This window comes from Triticum urartu, chromosome 2A (assembly GCF_056163025.1).
Source record: "Triticum urartu cultivar PI428250 chromosome 2A, HENAU_Tu73, whole genome shotgun sequence".
NCBI classification, from domain to species: Eukaryota; Viridiplantae; Streptophyta; class Magnoliopsida; order Poales; family Poaceae; genus Triticum; species Triticum urartu.
This window is the reverse complement of record NC_141874.1, coordinates 721,252,630-721,269,195: the sequence shown is the minus strand read 5'-3', so window position 1 is coordinate 721,269,195 and position 16,566 is coordinate 721,252,630. Positions and strand designations below refer to the sequence as shown.

At 44.5% G+C, this 16,566-nt stretch overlaps 1 long non-coding RNA gene across 1 annotated transcript; it reads left to right on the top strand.

The window, feature by feature from the left end:
* The first annotated feature begins 11,550 nt into the window (after positions 1 to 11,550).
* LOC125534316 (uncharacterized) lies at positions 11,551 to 15,283 on the top strand. Its single transcript, XR_015617576.1, has 3 exons — positions 11,551 to 11,866; positions 12,103 to 12,767; positions 12,913 to 15,283. It is a non-coding gene; the product is annotated as an uncharacterized LOC125534316 (long non-coding RNA).
* Positions 15,284 to 16,566: the final 1,283 nt, after the last annotated feature.

Here is a 16,566-nt window from a genome sequence, read left to right as displayed (position 1 = left end):
GTTCCCAACCCTAGGCGCATGGGGTGGGCCAAAGGGGGCGCACCAGCCCACTATGGGCTGGTTCCCCTCCCCACTTCAGCCCATGGGGCCCTCCGGGATGGGTGGCCCCACCCGGTGGACCCCCGGAACCCTTCTGGTGGTCCCGGTACAATACCGGTGACCCCCGAAACTCTCCCGATGGCCGAAACTGCACTTCCTATATATAATTCTTCACCTCCGGACCATTCCGGAACTCCTCATGACGTCCGGGATCTCATCCGGGACTCCGAACAACTTTCGGGTTACTGCATATTCATATCTCTACAACCCTAGCGTCATCGAACCTTAAGTCTGTAGACCCTACGGGTTCGGGAGACATGTAGACATGACCGAGACGGCTCTCCGGTCAATAACCAACAGCGGGATATGGATACCCATGTTGGCTCCCACATGCTCCTCGATGATCGCATCGGATGAACCACGATGTCGAGGACTCAAGCAACCCCGTATACAATTCCCTTTGTCAATCGGTACGTTACTTGCCCGAGATTCGATCGTCGGTATCCCAATACCTCGTTCAATCTCGTTACCGGCAAGTCACTTTACTCGTACCGTAATGCATGATCCCGTGACCAGACACTTGGTCACTTTGAGCTCATTATGATGATGCATTACCGAGTGGGCCCAGAGATACCTCTCCGTCATACGGAGTGACAAATCCCAGTCTTGATCCGTGTCAACCCAACAGACACTTTCGGAGATACCCGTAGTATACCTTTATAGTCACCCAGTTATGTTGTGACGTTTGGTACATCCAAAGCACTCCTATGGTATCCGGGAGTTACATGATCTCATGGTCTAAGGAAAAGATACTTGACATTGGAAAAACTCTAGCAAACGAACTATACGATCTTGTGCTATGTTTAGGATTGGGTCTTGTCCATCACATCATTCTCCTAATGATGTGATCTCGTTATCAATGACATCCAATGTCTATAGTCAGGAAACCATGACTATCTATTGATCAATGAGCTAGTCAACTAGAGGCTTACTAGGGACATGTTGGTGTCTATGTATTCACACATGTATTAAGATTTCCGGATAAGACAATTATAGCATGAATAAAAGATAATTACCATGAACAAGGAAATATAATAATAATCCTTTTATTATTGCCTCTAGGGCATATTTCCAACAGTCTCCCACTTGCACTAGAGTCAATAATCTAGTTACATTGTGATGAATCGAACACCCATAGAGTTCTGGTGTTGATCATGTTTTGCCCTAGGGAGAGGTTTAGTCAACGGATCTGCGACATTCAGATCCGTATGTACTTTACAAATTTCTATGTCTCCATCTTGAACATTTTCACGGATGGAGTTGAAGCGACGCTTGATGTGCCTGGTCTTCTTGTGAAACATGGGCTCCTTGGCAAGTGCAATAGCTCCAGTGTTGTCACAGAAGAGCTTGATCGGCCCCGACGCATTGGGTATGACTCCTAGGTCGGTGATGAACTCCTTCACCCAGATTGCTTCATGTGCTGCCTCCGAGGCAGCCATGTACTCCGCTTCACATGTAGATCCCGCCACGACGCTCTGCTTGCAGCTGCACCAGCTTACTGCTCCACCATTCAACATATACACATATCCGGTTTGTGACTTAGAGTCATCCAGATCTGTGTCGAAGCTAGCATCGACGTAACCCTTTACGACGAGCTCTTCGTCACCTCCATAAACGAGAAACATGTCCTTAGTCCTTTTCAGGTACTTCAGGATATTCTTGACCGCTGTCCAGTGTTCCTTGCCGGGATTACTTTGGTACCTACCTACCAAACTTACGGCAAGGTTTACATCAGGTCTGGTACACAACATGGCATACATAATAGACCCTATGGCTGAGGCATAGGGGATGACACTCATCTCTTCTATATCTTCTGCCGTGGTCGGACATTGAGCTGAGCTCAATTTCACACCTTGCAACACAGGTAAGAACCCCTTCTTAGACTGATCCATATTGAACTTCTTCAATATCTTATCAAGGTATGTGCTTTGTGAAAGACCTATGAGGCGTCTTGATCTATCTCTATAGATCTTGATGCCTAATATATAAGCAGCTTCTCCAAGGTCCTTCATTGAAAAACTCTTATTCAAGTAGGCCTTAATGCTGTCCAAAAGTTCTATATCATTTCCCATCAAAAGTATGTCATCTACATATAATATGAGAAATGCTACAGAGCTCCCACTCACTTTCTTATAAACGCAGGCTTCTCCATAAGTCTGCATAAACCCAAACGCTTTGATCATCTCATCAAAGCGAATATTCCAACTCCGAGATGCTTGCACCAGCCCATAAATGGATCGCTGGAGCTTGCATACCTTGTTAGCATTCTTAGGGTCGACAAAACCTTCCGGCTGCATCATATACAATTCTTCCTTAAGGAAACCATTAAGGAATGCCGTTTTGACGTCCATTTGCCATATCTCATAATCATAGTATGCGGCAATTGCTAACATAATTCGGACGGACTTCAGCTTCGCTATGGGAGAGAAAGTCTCATCGTAGTCAACCCCTTGAACTTGCCGATAACCCTTAGCGACAAGTCGAGCTTTATAGATGGTAACATTACCATCCGCGTCTGTCTTCTTCTTAAAGATCCATTTGTTTTCTATCGCTCGCCGATCATTGGGCAAGTCTGTCAAAGTCCATACTTTATTTTCATACATGGATCCTATCTCGGATTGCATGGCTTCAAGCCATTTGTTGGAATCTGGGCCCGCCATCGCTTCTTCATAGTTTGAAGGTTCACCGTTGTCTAACAACATGATTTCCAAGACAGGGTTGCCGTACCACTCTGGTGCGGAACGTGTCCTTGTGGACCTACGAAGTTCAGTAGCAACTTGATCTGAAGTTTCATGATCATCATCATTGACTTCCTCTCTAGTCGGTGCAGGCACCTCAGAAACATTTTCTTGAGTTGCGCCATTTTCCGGTTCAAGAGGTAATACTTCATCAAGTTCTACTTTCCTCCCACTTACTTCTTTCGAGAGAAACTCCTTCTCTAGAAAGGATCCATTCTTGGCAACAAAGATCTTGCCTTCGGATCTGAGGTAGAAGGTATACCCAATAGTTTCTTCAGGGTATCCTATGAAGACGCATTTTTCCGACTTGGGTTCGAGCTTTTCAGGTTGAAGTTTCTTGACATAAGCATCGCATCCCCAAACTTTTAGAAACGACAGCTTAGGTTTCTTCCCAAACCATAATTCATACGGTGCCATCTCAACGAATTTCGACGGAGCCCTATTTAAAGTGAATGCGGCAGTCTCTAAAGCATAGCCCCAAAATGATAGCGGTAAATCGGTAAGAGACATCATAGATCGCACCATATCTAATAGAGTGCGATTACGACGTTCAGACACACCATTACGCTGAGGTGTTCTAGGCGGCGTCAGTTGTGAAACTATTCCACATTTTCTTAAGTGTGTGCCAAATTCGTGACTCAAGTATTCTCCTCCACGATCTGATCGCAGGAACTTGATTTTCCCGTCACGTTGATTCTCAACCTCACTCTGAAATTCCTTGAACCTTTCAAAGGTCTCAGACTTGTGTTTCATTAAGTAGACATACCCATATCTACTCAAGTCATCAGTGAGGGTGAGAACATAACGATAACCACCGCGAGCCTCAACACTCATTGGACCGCACACATCAGTATGTATGATTTCCAATAAGTTGGTTGCTCGCTCCATTGTTGCTGAGAACGGAGTCTTGGTCATTTTACCCATGAGGCATGGTTCGCATGTGTTAAATGATTCGTAATCAAGAGACTCTAAAAGTCCATCTGCATGGAGCTTCTTCATGCGTTTGACACCTATGTGACCAAGGCGGTGTTGGAAATATGCCCTAGAGGCAATAATAAAAGCATTATTATTATATTTCCTTGTTCATGATAATTGTCTTTATTCATGCTATAATTGTGTTATCCGGAAATCGTAATACATGTGTGAATAATAGACACCAACATGTCCCTAGTAAGCCTCTAGTTGACTAGCTCGTTGATCAACAGATAGTCATGGTTTCCTGACTATGGACATTGGATGTCATTGATAACGAGATCACATCATTAGGAGAATGATGTGATGGACAAGACCCAATCCTAAACATAGCACAAGATCGTATAGTTCGTTTGCTAGAGTTTTCCAATGTCAAGTATCTTTTCCTTAGACCATGAGATCGTGTAACTCCCGGATACCGTAGGAGTGCTTTGGGTATACCAAACGTCACAACGTAACTGGGTGACTATAAAGGTATACTACGGGTATCTCCGAAAGTGTCTGTTGGGTTGACATGGATCAAGACTAGGATTTGTCACTCCGTATGACGGAGAGGTATCACAGGGCCCACTCGGTAATGCATCATCATAATGAGCTCAAAGTGACCAAGTGTCTGGTCACGGGATCATGCATTATGGTACGAGTAAAGTGACTTGCCGGTAACGAGATTGAACGAGGTATTGGGATACCGACGATCAGATCTCGGGCAAGTAACATACCGATTGACAAAGGGAACTGTATACGGGGTTGCTTGAATCCTCGACATCGTGGTTCATCCGATGAGATCATCGAGGAGCATGTGGGAGCCAACATGGGTATCCAGATCCCGCTGTTGGTTATTGACCAGAGAGCGATCTCGGTCATGTCTACATGTCTCCCGAACCCGTAGGGTCTACACACTTAAGGTTCGGTGACGCTAGGGTTGTAGGGATATGTATATGCAGTAACCCGAATGTTGTTCGGAGTCCCGGATGAGATCCCGGACGTCACGAGGAGTTCCAGAATGGTCCGGAGATAAAGAATTATATATAGGAAGTGCTATTTCGGCCATCGGGACAAGTTTCGGGGTCACCGGTATTGTACCGGGACCACCAGAAGGGTCCCGGGGGTCCACCGGGTGGGGCCACCTATCCCGGAGGGCCCCATGGGCTGAAGTGGGAAGGGATCCAGCCCAAAGTGGGCTGGGGCGCCACTTTCCCCTAGGGCCCATGCGCCTAGGGTGGGGGAAACCCTAAAGGAAGAGTCCTAGGAGGGGAAGGCACCTCCTAGGTGCCTTGGGGAGGAGGGATTCCTCCCCTTGGCCGCACCCCCCTAGGAGATTGGATCTCCTAGGGCCGGCGCCCCCCCCCCCTTGGCCCTCCTATATATAGTGGGGAGATGGAGGACTTCTAACCCCATGCCTTTGGTGCCTCCCTCTCCCTCTCCAACACCTCCTCCTCCTCGATAGTGCTTAGCGAAGCCCTGCCGGAGTACTGCAGCTCCATCACCACCACGCCGTCGTGCTGCTGCTGGAGCAATCTCCCTCAACCTCTCCTTCCCCCTTGCTGGATCAAGAAGGAGGAGACGTTACGCTGACCGTACGTGTGTTGAACGCGGAGGTGCCGTCCGTTCGGCGCTAGGATCTCCGGTGATTTGGATCACGTCGTGTACGACTACCTCATCCCCGTTCTTTGAACGCTTCCGCTCGCAATCTACAAAGGTATGTAGATGCATCCGATTACTCGTTGCTAGATGAACTCATAGATGGATCTTGGTGAAACCGTAGGAAAATTTTTGTTTTCTGCAACGTTCCCCAACAGGCGGCAGTGCCGCAAGTATGTGGGACTATCATTATTAACCTTACATCTTTTGGTACTCACACTATGAATATGTGTAGCATTACGCTCGAGATTCATTAAGAATAAACCATTCACCATCGGAGCATGAGCATAAAACATATCTCTCATATAAATAGAACAACCATTATTCTCGGATTTAAATGAGTAGCCATCTCGTATTAGACGAGATCCTGATACAATGTTCATGCTCAAACTTGGCACTAAATAACAATTATTGAGGTTCAAAACTAATCCCGTAGGTAAATGTAGAGGTAGCGTGCCGACGGCGATCACATCGACCTTGGAACCATTCCCGACGCGCATCGTCACCTCGTCCTTCGCCAGTCTCCGCTTATTCCGCAGCTCCTGCTTTGAGTTACAAATGTGAGCAACTGCACCGGTATCAAATACCCAGGAGCTACTACGAGTACTGGTAAGGTACACATCAATTACATGTATATCACATATACCTTTCTTGTTGCCGGCCTTCTTGTCCGCTAAGTATTTGGGGCAGTTCCACTTCCAGTGACCACTTCCCTTGCAATAAAAGCACTCAGTCTCGGGCTTGGGTCCATTCTTTGGCTTCTTCCCAGCAGCTTTCTTGCCGGGCGCGGCAACTCCCTTGCCGTCCTTCTTGAAGTTCTTCTTACCCTTGCCTTTCTTGAACTTAGTGGTTTTATTCACCATCAACACTTGATGTTCCTTTTTGACTTCTACCTCTGCTGATTTCAGCATTGCAAATACTTCAGGAATGGTCTTTTCCATCCCCTGCATATTGAAGTTCATCACAAAGCTCTTGTAGCTCGGTGGAAGCAACTGAAGGATTCTGTCAATGACCGCGTCATCCGGGAGATTAACTCCCAGCTGAGTCAAGCGGTTATGTAACCCAGACATAGTGAGTATGTGCTCACTGACAGAACTGTTTTCCTCCATCTTACAGCTGAAGAACTTGTCGGAGACTTCATATCTCTCGACCCGGGCATGAGCTTGAAAAACCATTTTCAACTCTTCGAACATCTCATATGCTCCGTGTCTCTCAAAATGCTTTTGGAGCCCTGGCTCTAAGCTGTAAAGCATGCCGCACTGAACGAGGGAGTAATCATCGGTACGTGTCTGCCAAGCGTTCATAACGTCTTGTTCTGCAGGGAGAACAGGTGCTTCACCTAGCGGTGCTTGTAGGACATAATCTTTCTTGGCAGCTATGAGGATGATCCTCAGGTTCCGGACCCAGTCCGTATAGTTGCTGCCATCGTCTTTCAGCTTGGTTTTCTCTAGGAACGCGTTGAAGTTGAGGACAACGTTGGCCATTTGATCTACAAGACATATTGTAAATATTTTAGACTAAGTTCATAATAATTAAGTTCATCTATTTAATGAACTCCCACTCAGATAGACATCTCTCCAGTCATCTAAGTATAACATGATCCGAGTTAACTAGGCCGTGTTCGATCATCACGTGAGACGGACTAGTCAACATCGGTGAACATCTTCATGTTGATCGTATCTTCTATACGACTCATGCTCGACCTTTCGGTCTTCTGTGTTCCGAGGCCATATCCGTACATGCTAGACTCGTCAAGTCAACCTAAGTGTTTGCATGTGTAAATCTGTCTTACACCCGTTGTATGTGAACGTTGGAATCTATCACACCCGATCATCACGTGGTGCTTCGAAACAACGAACTGTCGCAACGGTGCACAGTTAGGGGGAACACTTTCTTGAAATTATTATGAGGGATCATCTTATTTACTACCGTCGTTCTAAGTAAAAAAGATGCAAAAAACATGATAAACATCACATGCAATCAAATAATAATAGTGACATGATATGGCCAATATCACATAGCTCCTTTGATCTCCATCTTGGGGCTCCATGATCATCTTGTCACCGGCATGACACCATGATCTCCATCATCATGATCTCCATCATCGTGTCTCCATGAAGTTGCTCACCAACTATTACTTCTACTACTATGGCTAACACGTTTAGCAATAAAGTAAAGTAATTTACATGGCGTTTCTCAATGACACGCAGGTCATACAAAAAATAAAGACAACTCCTATGGCTCCTGCCGGTTGTCATACTCATCGACATGCAAGTCGTGATTCCTATTACAATAGCATGAACATCTCATACATCACATATATATCATTCATCATTCATCACAACTTTGGCCATATTACATCACAAAATACTTGCTGCAAAAACAAGTTAGACGTCCTCTAATTGTTGTTGCAAGTTTTACGTGGCTGCAATAGGGTTCTAGCAATAACGTTTTCTTACCTACGTGAAAGCCACAACGTGATTTGTCAACTTCTATTTACCCTTCATAAGGACCCTTTTCATCGAATCCGCTCCAACTAAAGTGGGAGAGACAGACACCCGCCAGCCACCTTATGCAACTAGTGCATGTCAGTCGGTGGAACCGGTCTCACGTAAGCGTACGTGTAAGGTTGGTCCGGGCCGCTTCATCCCACAATACTGCTGAAGCAAAATAAGACTAGTAGCGGCAAGAAAGTTGACAACATCTACGCCCACAACAAATTGTGTTCTACTCGTGCAAAGAGAACTACGCATAGACCTAGCTCATGATGCCACTGTTGGGGAACGTTGCAGAAAACAAAAATTTTCCTACGTTTTCACCAAGATCAATCTATGAGTTCATCTAGCAACGAGTGATCGGATGCATCTACATACCTTTGTAGATCGCGAGCGGAAGCGTTCAAGAGAACGGGGATGAGGGAGTCGTACTTGACGTGATCCAAATCACCGGAGATCCTAGCACCGAACGGACGGCACCTCCGCGTTCAACACATGTACGGTCAGCGTGACGTCTCCTCCTTCTTGATCCAGCAAGGGGGACGGAGAGGTTGATCAAGATCCAGCAGCACGACGGCGTGGTGGTGGATGCAGCAGTCACCGCAGCAGGGCTTCGTCGTTCTTCTGCGAGAGGGAGAGGTGTAGCAGGGGAGAGGGAGGCGCCAAGAGTCAAGGGTGCGGCTGCCCCTCCCCCCTTTATATAGGCTCCCCTAGGGGGCGGCGGCCCTAGGAGATGGGATCTCCTAGGGGGGGCGGCGGCCAAGGGGTGGAGTGACCCCAAGCCAGGTGGGGCGCCCCCCCACCCTAGGGTTCCCAACCCTAGGCGCATGGGGTGGGCCAAAGGGGGCGCACCAGCCCACTATGGGCTGGTTCCCCTCCCCACTTCAGCCCATGGGGCCCTCCGGGATGGGTGGCCCCACCCGGTGGACCCCCGGGACCCTTCCGGTGGTCCCGGTACAATACCGGTGACCCCCGAAACTCTCCCGATGGCCGAAACTGCACTTCCTATATATAATTCTTCACCTCCGGACCATTCCGGAACTCCTCGTGACATCCAGGATCTCATCCGGGACTCCGAACAACTTTCGGGTTACTGCATATTCATATCTCTACAACCCTAGCGTCACCGAACCTTAAGTGTGTAGACCCTACGGGTTCGGGAGACATGTAGACATGACCGAGACGGCTCTCCGGTCAATAACCAACAGCGGGATCTGGATACCCATGTTGGCTCCCACATGCTCCTCGATGATCTCATCGGGTGAACCACGATGTCGAGGATTCAAGCAACCCCGTATACAATTCCCTTTGTCAATCGGTACGTTACTTGCCCGAGATTCGATCGTCGGTATCCCAATACCTCGTTCAATCTCGTTACCGGCAAGTCACTTTACTCGTACCGTAATGCATGATCCCGTGACCATACACTTGGTCACTTTGAGCTCATTATGATGATGCATTACCGAGTGGGCCCAGAGATACCTCTCCGTCATACGGAGTGACAAATCCCAGTCTTGATCCGTGTCAACCCAACAGACACTTTCGGAGATACCCGTAGTACACCTTTATAGTCACCCAGTTACGTTGTGACGTTTGGTACACCCAAAGCACTCCTACGGTATCCGGGAGTTACACAATCTCATGGCCTAAGGAAAAGATACTTGACATTGGAAAAACTCTAGCAAACGAACTATACGATCTTGTGCTATGTTTAGGATTGGGTCTTGTCCATCACATCATTCTCCTAATGATGTGATCTCGTTATCAATGACATCCAATGTCCATAGTCAGGAAACCATGACTATCTATTGATCAACGAGCTAGTCAACTAGAGGCTTACTAGGGACATGTTGGTGTCTATGTATTCACACATGTATTACGATTTCCGGATAACACAATTATAGCATGAATAAAAGACAATTATCATGAACAAGAAAATATAATAATAATCCTTTTATTATTGCCTCTAGGGCATATTTCCAACAGATTGACCCGTCAGTTACTGGGCGCAGAAGACGAAGGGGCCGCTCTTTTCGGTGACCATAGGATCAGCCGCGTGCAGCAGAAGAGATGAAATACAACGATGAGAAGAGATCAGATGGGTGCAGTTGGCTAGGCTAGATTGAATAAACGCCTAAAACAATTATGATGACCCACTCAGATTGGAAACGATTTGTTAATTATTTTCTGCTGAGGTGGAGGCTGCATGTTGAGAGAATGCTGATGTGGCATCATGTTGATGTAGATAGTGTGCATGTAGAGAGAATTGCTCCTAGTGGGGATCAACTTCTTAAGAATGTAAGATTTGGAGTTACATTGCATATTAGGTTACAGGTCATAGATCGATAAGGTTTTGACCATTGGTCTTGAGACCCATTCATCAGCTTATTTTTGGTCTTGATGGCCTAGTGTTTAACTACTTGCATGGGAGTTATAGTGGTATAGTTTCTCACACTAATACAAGTTAATGATAGAGTTCCTAGCAACACTGATGGTGCTTTGTTTTTACTATTTTCCTGATTTTACTCTTCACCCGGATGCATGTGAGTTCGGGATCACAAACTCCGTGTCCGTATGCCACTAGTATGTTACCGAACCACCTTACGTATTGTGCAAGGCCAGTAACATATTCGTGTCAGCATGTGCGAACTGCACTGTTTTTTCTTTGCCAAGAATGAAAAATGGGGCTCTAAAGGCCTACACGGTTTCCCTTGACCCTTGGCTTCTAATACTTGAAAGACATGTGAAAAGAAGAAGAAAATGTGATGATCACCGATGACAATGACGCACATCTGCATCATCTACCTCCCCTCAGCCCCTTGAAGAAAACAATGCAATGCAAAGCAAAGCAATCACGCTTTTCTAGGCTAAAGTGAGCAAACGAACCACTACCTTCATCCTGGTTCATTAATCCTCTTGTGGTAGTTGCTTTAACAAAGTGAGACGGTTACAGTACATGTGAAAAACCAATCGATCAGAAGTACAAAGCGCTCAATACTTGAAAGTCGAAACATGTTGTTTGCTTCCAACAAACAATGAGGATCCTTGCAAATTACTCCTACGTGCACACAGCTCATTGTTTGTCCTACGTGCACACAGCTCACTGTCACTGGACGACATTGCTATGGCCATAAAATTTATTTCGCGTCAGCTGAGGCTAGGAAATGTATGGCATAACTATGTCATCAACATAAGTTAAATCGGTAAATTGAAGTCCTAGATGTTCTTTAGAAAGGATAAGAGGAATTCTTGCATTAGAAAACAAGTGAAAATTGATCTTAACAAAATTGAATTCTTTCACAGAGTTGTGGTCTTGGAAAAAAATTTATTATCTACTACCACTATAAAAGAAAGAGAGGGCGGAGAACCAAGCAATCTTCACCGTCGGTACATTAAATCTAACGACTCATGATTCTCCTGTGTTTAACACCAAGCCATCGTGTTTTAGTGCCCGCAAATACCTTGGTCCACCATGCTAATAAAATCCCCCCACGATCTGTATGCCCCAACCGTGGCACGCCCATTATCTCGCTGCCAACCACGCCGACGCACGCACCCCCTCCCCTTTCCGTCGCCTGCCCCCCCCCCCCCCCCACACACACACGCCCCTACCCTACGCTGCCGCCCCTCATCCTCGATGGCGAGAGGCACGCGGGAGCTGCTGCCACCGACAGGGACATGGACCTATGCGGGCTAACCGCCAGCGGAGAGCTCCGCGACGCCACGCCGCGGGCTCAGGCGTACGAGGCCGGCCGCGCCTGAGCCCGCGGCGAGCTCTCCGCCGGCCGCACCACATCGCCTCGCCTCTCCCCGACGCCACCGTCCAGCCACCGAGTCAAGGCGTCTACTATGTATCCTTGGCTGCTATCTCGCCTGCGAGCTTCCTCCATCTGAAGGCCTACGAGCTTCCTCCATCTGAAGGTGAGGAATATCGATTACTCCTCCGAATTCATTGTTTCTTGTTGTTAAATTGCCCCTTTTCCTTGTTTGGTCACGGTACTTTCCTGCTTGTGATAATTCGACAGTGTTTTTGGCGAGGATATGAGATCCCTCCTTCTCCTTCCAATCTGTCAAATTGATTTTCTGTAGCTTTTGTTGATCTTCTATTTGTTCCAACTAAATTTGTCATTCCATTTCCTAATCCAATTCCTTTGCAGGAACCTGATCCTGATGATGACTAGAGAAGGATGTATGTGAGAGGTACCGGTGTTAGCTCATAAGTATATCAGAAGATAAGCATCCATTGTATAATTATTCAGTTATACTGTTAATCCATGCCTCAACAATTGACTAGATAAAACGAGAGGATGAACATTGGACTTTCCTCATGATTGGGTTCCTGGGAGGAGCATTAGGCAATCGACCAACCCACCTGTCATCATGACAAAAGCTAAAAAGTGAATGTTGTTAAATTGGTTAAAATCAAACCACTGAGGTTTGCATCGAATGTTGTTAAATTGGTTTCGTCAACCATCCAACTTGTACCCAAAGGATGTCATTTTTTTAGGTTAGTTGACTAACCCCTCTTTTTATAATGGTCCAGCAAATTAAGAGGAAAGAGGGAAAAAATGTATGACACAAGAAGAGATACTTTTAGAAGTAGCTGAAACAGGTATCATTTGTTTCTCTTTCTAACTTTGCACAAAGGATTTTTTGTGAAGAAATGATTTAAATGTGCCAGTGTTGATTAAATATTTGTTATTATCTTTAGCTATATTTTGAGAGATCATGAACATGAGAAGGAAGTGAAGAAAATGTTTATTGTTTAGAAAGATGTTTTTGGGGATTCTACTATTACATTCTTCTCGATTCTTGAGAAATGGTAACTTCTCCATACCTAAATAGTGAATTTAGCAGCTATTCTCTTTGTACTTATCAGCCAGTGAATTAGGGGAATCGCATCTTGAATTTACTAATGGGGCATCATTTTGTTCCTGCCGTCTACATTGATGTTTTCTCTGCTAAAGTGACAACCAACTTTCCAAGTTCAAGTCAGATGACACGAAGAGCGGGAGAAGTTTATGATGGTTCTTCATGTATGTGCCATTTAGGTTATATTTGAAAATACTTTCCAATGTTGTTTTGAATGTAGTGAACTACCGATTAACTATTTCATTGGCAGATGAATACTTATGATTGCCATTTTTGTGGATTTGGATACTTACCATTGCCTTTTGTTGAGGATTTTGTAATCCTGTTCGTCAACATAATGGGTTAGTTGTCTACCTGAGATAGGTTTTGCTAAATATTTGCGCATGTTTGCTGACAGTATGGTCACCACATATATGACATTAAGGTAACAGAAGTAGTGCCCTTCTATTTCTACTCTTACTCACACTATCCTATTGCATTGGAACTAATTTACCATTGAATATTTGGTGTATGCTATGTAAAATAGGAAGCATGGTAGCCACGTACTCTTGTTTCTATTCTAAAATCCTACCATAAAGAAGCTCTCTTTTGGATGAAGAACAAAGTAATCCCTGTTTGAGTGCCTATATTGTTGCAGACAATATGTGATTTTCTGTGCTATTATTTGTGTAATTTTAAAAGAATGTGATAATGGTCAGTGCTAATCACATTTCTTTAAATTTTTCAGCACGGTTCTTGCCATCTACATTGATGTTTTCTCTGGTAAAGTGACAACCAACTTTCCAAGTTCAAGTCAGATGACACGAAGAGGGGTTAGAAGATTATGATGGTTCTTCATGTATGTGCCATTTAGGTTATATTTGAAAATACTTCCAATGTTGTTTTCAATGTAGTGAACTACTGTATCTATTTCATTGGCAGATGAATACTTATGATTGCCTTTTTTGTGGATTTTGGATACTTATGATTGCCTTTTGTTGAGGATTTTGTAATCCTGTTCGTCGACATAATGGGTTAGTTGTCTACTAGAGATAGGTTTTGCTAAATATTTGCGCATGTTTGCTGACATTGGTCACCACACTGATGTTAGTGGGACAGACCTTAATAAGAAACTATAAATGATTCTTCAAAATTTATTAGTACAGTATTTTCTTATTTGCTTACACTTCCATTTTCCTCACTGGATCGTAGTTACGTGGTACTATTGCGTGTTATCTTTTTCTTTCTACATACCTGCAGATGCAATGTGCCTTGGAAATGTTGTCATGACTATTTCCCTGATACTGTTGGATCCAAGGGGGGAGCAGTCCAAGTACACAAAAAGAGGTATAAGGCCCGTAAGAGGTTGTGATACTAGCACACACATTTAGAACACCTCTATATTAGGAGGTATTCGTATTTTGTGCCCCATGGCATTATTGGGTCAATGGAAGGTAAGCATGCTTATGTGGGTGATTCTGAAAAGATGTAAAATCTCCGGGGTTACAATTATTTAGTACTCCCTCTGCCTCAAAATAGAGTCATATAATGTCTTATATTTTGAGACAAAGGGGAGTAGATTTTTAGCATTTTCTATCCAGTTAAAGGCTTGAGTCTGCAATCTTGGAGGCAATCTTGGTAGGCTTACAGATTAACTAGGTATTCCTTTCAGTTACTATTTACAGTTATTGACATCACTCTTTGGAATAACTAATAAGCACGAAATTTGCAATGGCTAGACCAAGAATTAAAACATGTCCTATTGTCCTTGATTTGGCTTCTTCCTTTTTCTCTTTTGCAGTACACAACTGTAATTATACATGGCAACTGCAAAAGTATTCATTTTCCTTTGACACTTATAATTTTCTTTTAAGAAATTAGTAGTTTTTTTTTGCGGGTGAAGAAATTAGTAGTTGATGAAGCAACAAAGTTGGTGTTGGTCTCTAGAGCCCTGCAAATTATTTGAAGTACGAAATGTACTCCAGTAGAAACACAAAAATGGATTAGAGCTTATACACATTGTAAGGGAAGTTTTAATTTCATTCAGCTGGTATGCAGGTATGATTCAGAAAGGAAACAATGACTCAAGCATTTCTTCTCTCCAGCCTCATGTGCTCCTTTTGGTTCAGCTCAAGATTTTAGTTGCAAGGTTCTACAATAAAAGTGAAGTAATTAAAGAAACTATTTGTGAGGTGGACATGCTCATCTTATTATCATTCTATCGTTGTGAATGCTCATCTGCAAATCCATACCTCAACACCTTGCGCACCACCACCCCTTCTTTTACCATCCGCCTTCCACCTTCCGGCCAATTTCAGTGATGTTTATCCCAACCACCACAGCTTCAACAATATCAGGAACATGAGAAAAGCTAAGATATGATTTATTCCTAAAGCAAACCCTACACCTATACATATGGCGCAAGATCCATTACCCCCTACCACTCATGTATAATCAAACATTTAAAAAGTTAGCAGTAATGTATCATTATAAATATGCATACACTAGCGAAATTTTCACTGGATACAATTTTTTTTCCTGTATATTTTTGTGTCGACATTTGTTAAAGAACGACAACATTGTTTACCAATCCTTCTAAAGAAAAAGTGGTGTATTAATTTTTTATTCCTATGAATTTTGCTTAGTCAAAGTTTGAGACATGTGTTGCACGTGCAAATTTACTAGTATTCTTAAAAGTCTGAGACCACCATGCATGCATGGAGCATTTATTGTGTTTTAGAAATTGCATGCATGACACCCGCAAAAAAAGAAAAAAAAAGGGTGTGTCTAGAGCACATCTAGATGTGCTCTAGTTATTGCACATCTAAATGAGTGAATCAACCATAAAGAGAAAAAGAAAAAAAGAAAATAATCACACGAATCTCAATGTAAGATCAATGACATATGACTTAGATGTGCAATACTTATGGCACATCTAGATGTGCTTTAGCAAAACTGAAAAAGAAAAAGGATTGTCTAGGACACATCTAGATGTGCTCTAGTTATTGCACATCTAAGTCACTCAATCAAGCATAAGAAGTAAAAGAAAAAGAAAAAGAAAATATGCACACGAATCTCCGTGTAAGATCAATGACTTAGGACTTAGGTACGCAATATTTATGCCACATCTAGATGTGCTTTAGCAAAACTGAAAAAAAAAATTGCATGCATACTACGTGGGATTGCTGCCGGCCAGGCCACACGGGTCGGTCACTAATGGCCACACGCCATGCGGATATAACCTTACAAACCACAAGTTGCATGCGGCATATGATCATGTCTGTGCTACGTGGGAGGGATTGCTGCTGGCCACACGCGTCGGTCACGAATGGCCGCTACAGCTTTTTCTCTTTTGAGTAGTTACACGCAGGATGACCGCGACAGCTAGCCGCCAATTCATCTTGCTGGATGGCCCGTGCCGTGTGTCATATTGCTACGACTACGACCTTGCATCGTTGTGGCAAAGCACGAGCACGTCCGTCATCTGCACGCGGCCGTCCATGATGGATCTGCACCGCTCGTACTAGCCAGCCAGCCAGAGCCATGCCCATCCGGAGGAGCCAACCTATCTGAAACCTCGCAAGTAGGTACCCGTCGTCGAGTCCAGATATGCTCCAGACCAAACGGAGCCAAGACGTCAACACGATCTGCACGGAGCCACGACGCACCCAGCCAATCGAGAGGAACACGTAAGGTACTCCGTGACGACAAATCCGGGCCAAACCGACGACACCGCTGAACCCAGATGAATACATGCATACGCCAGCAGT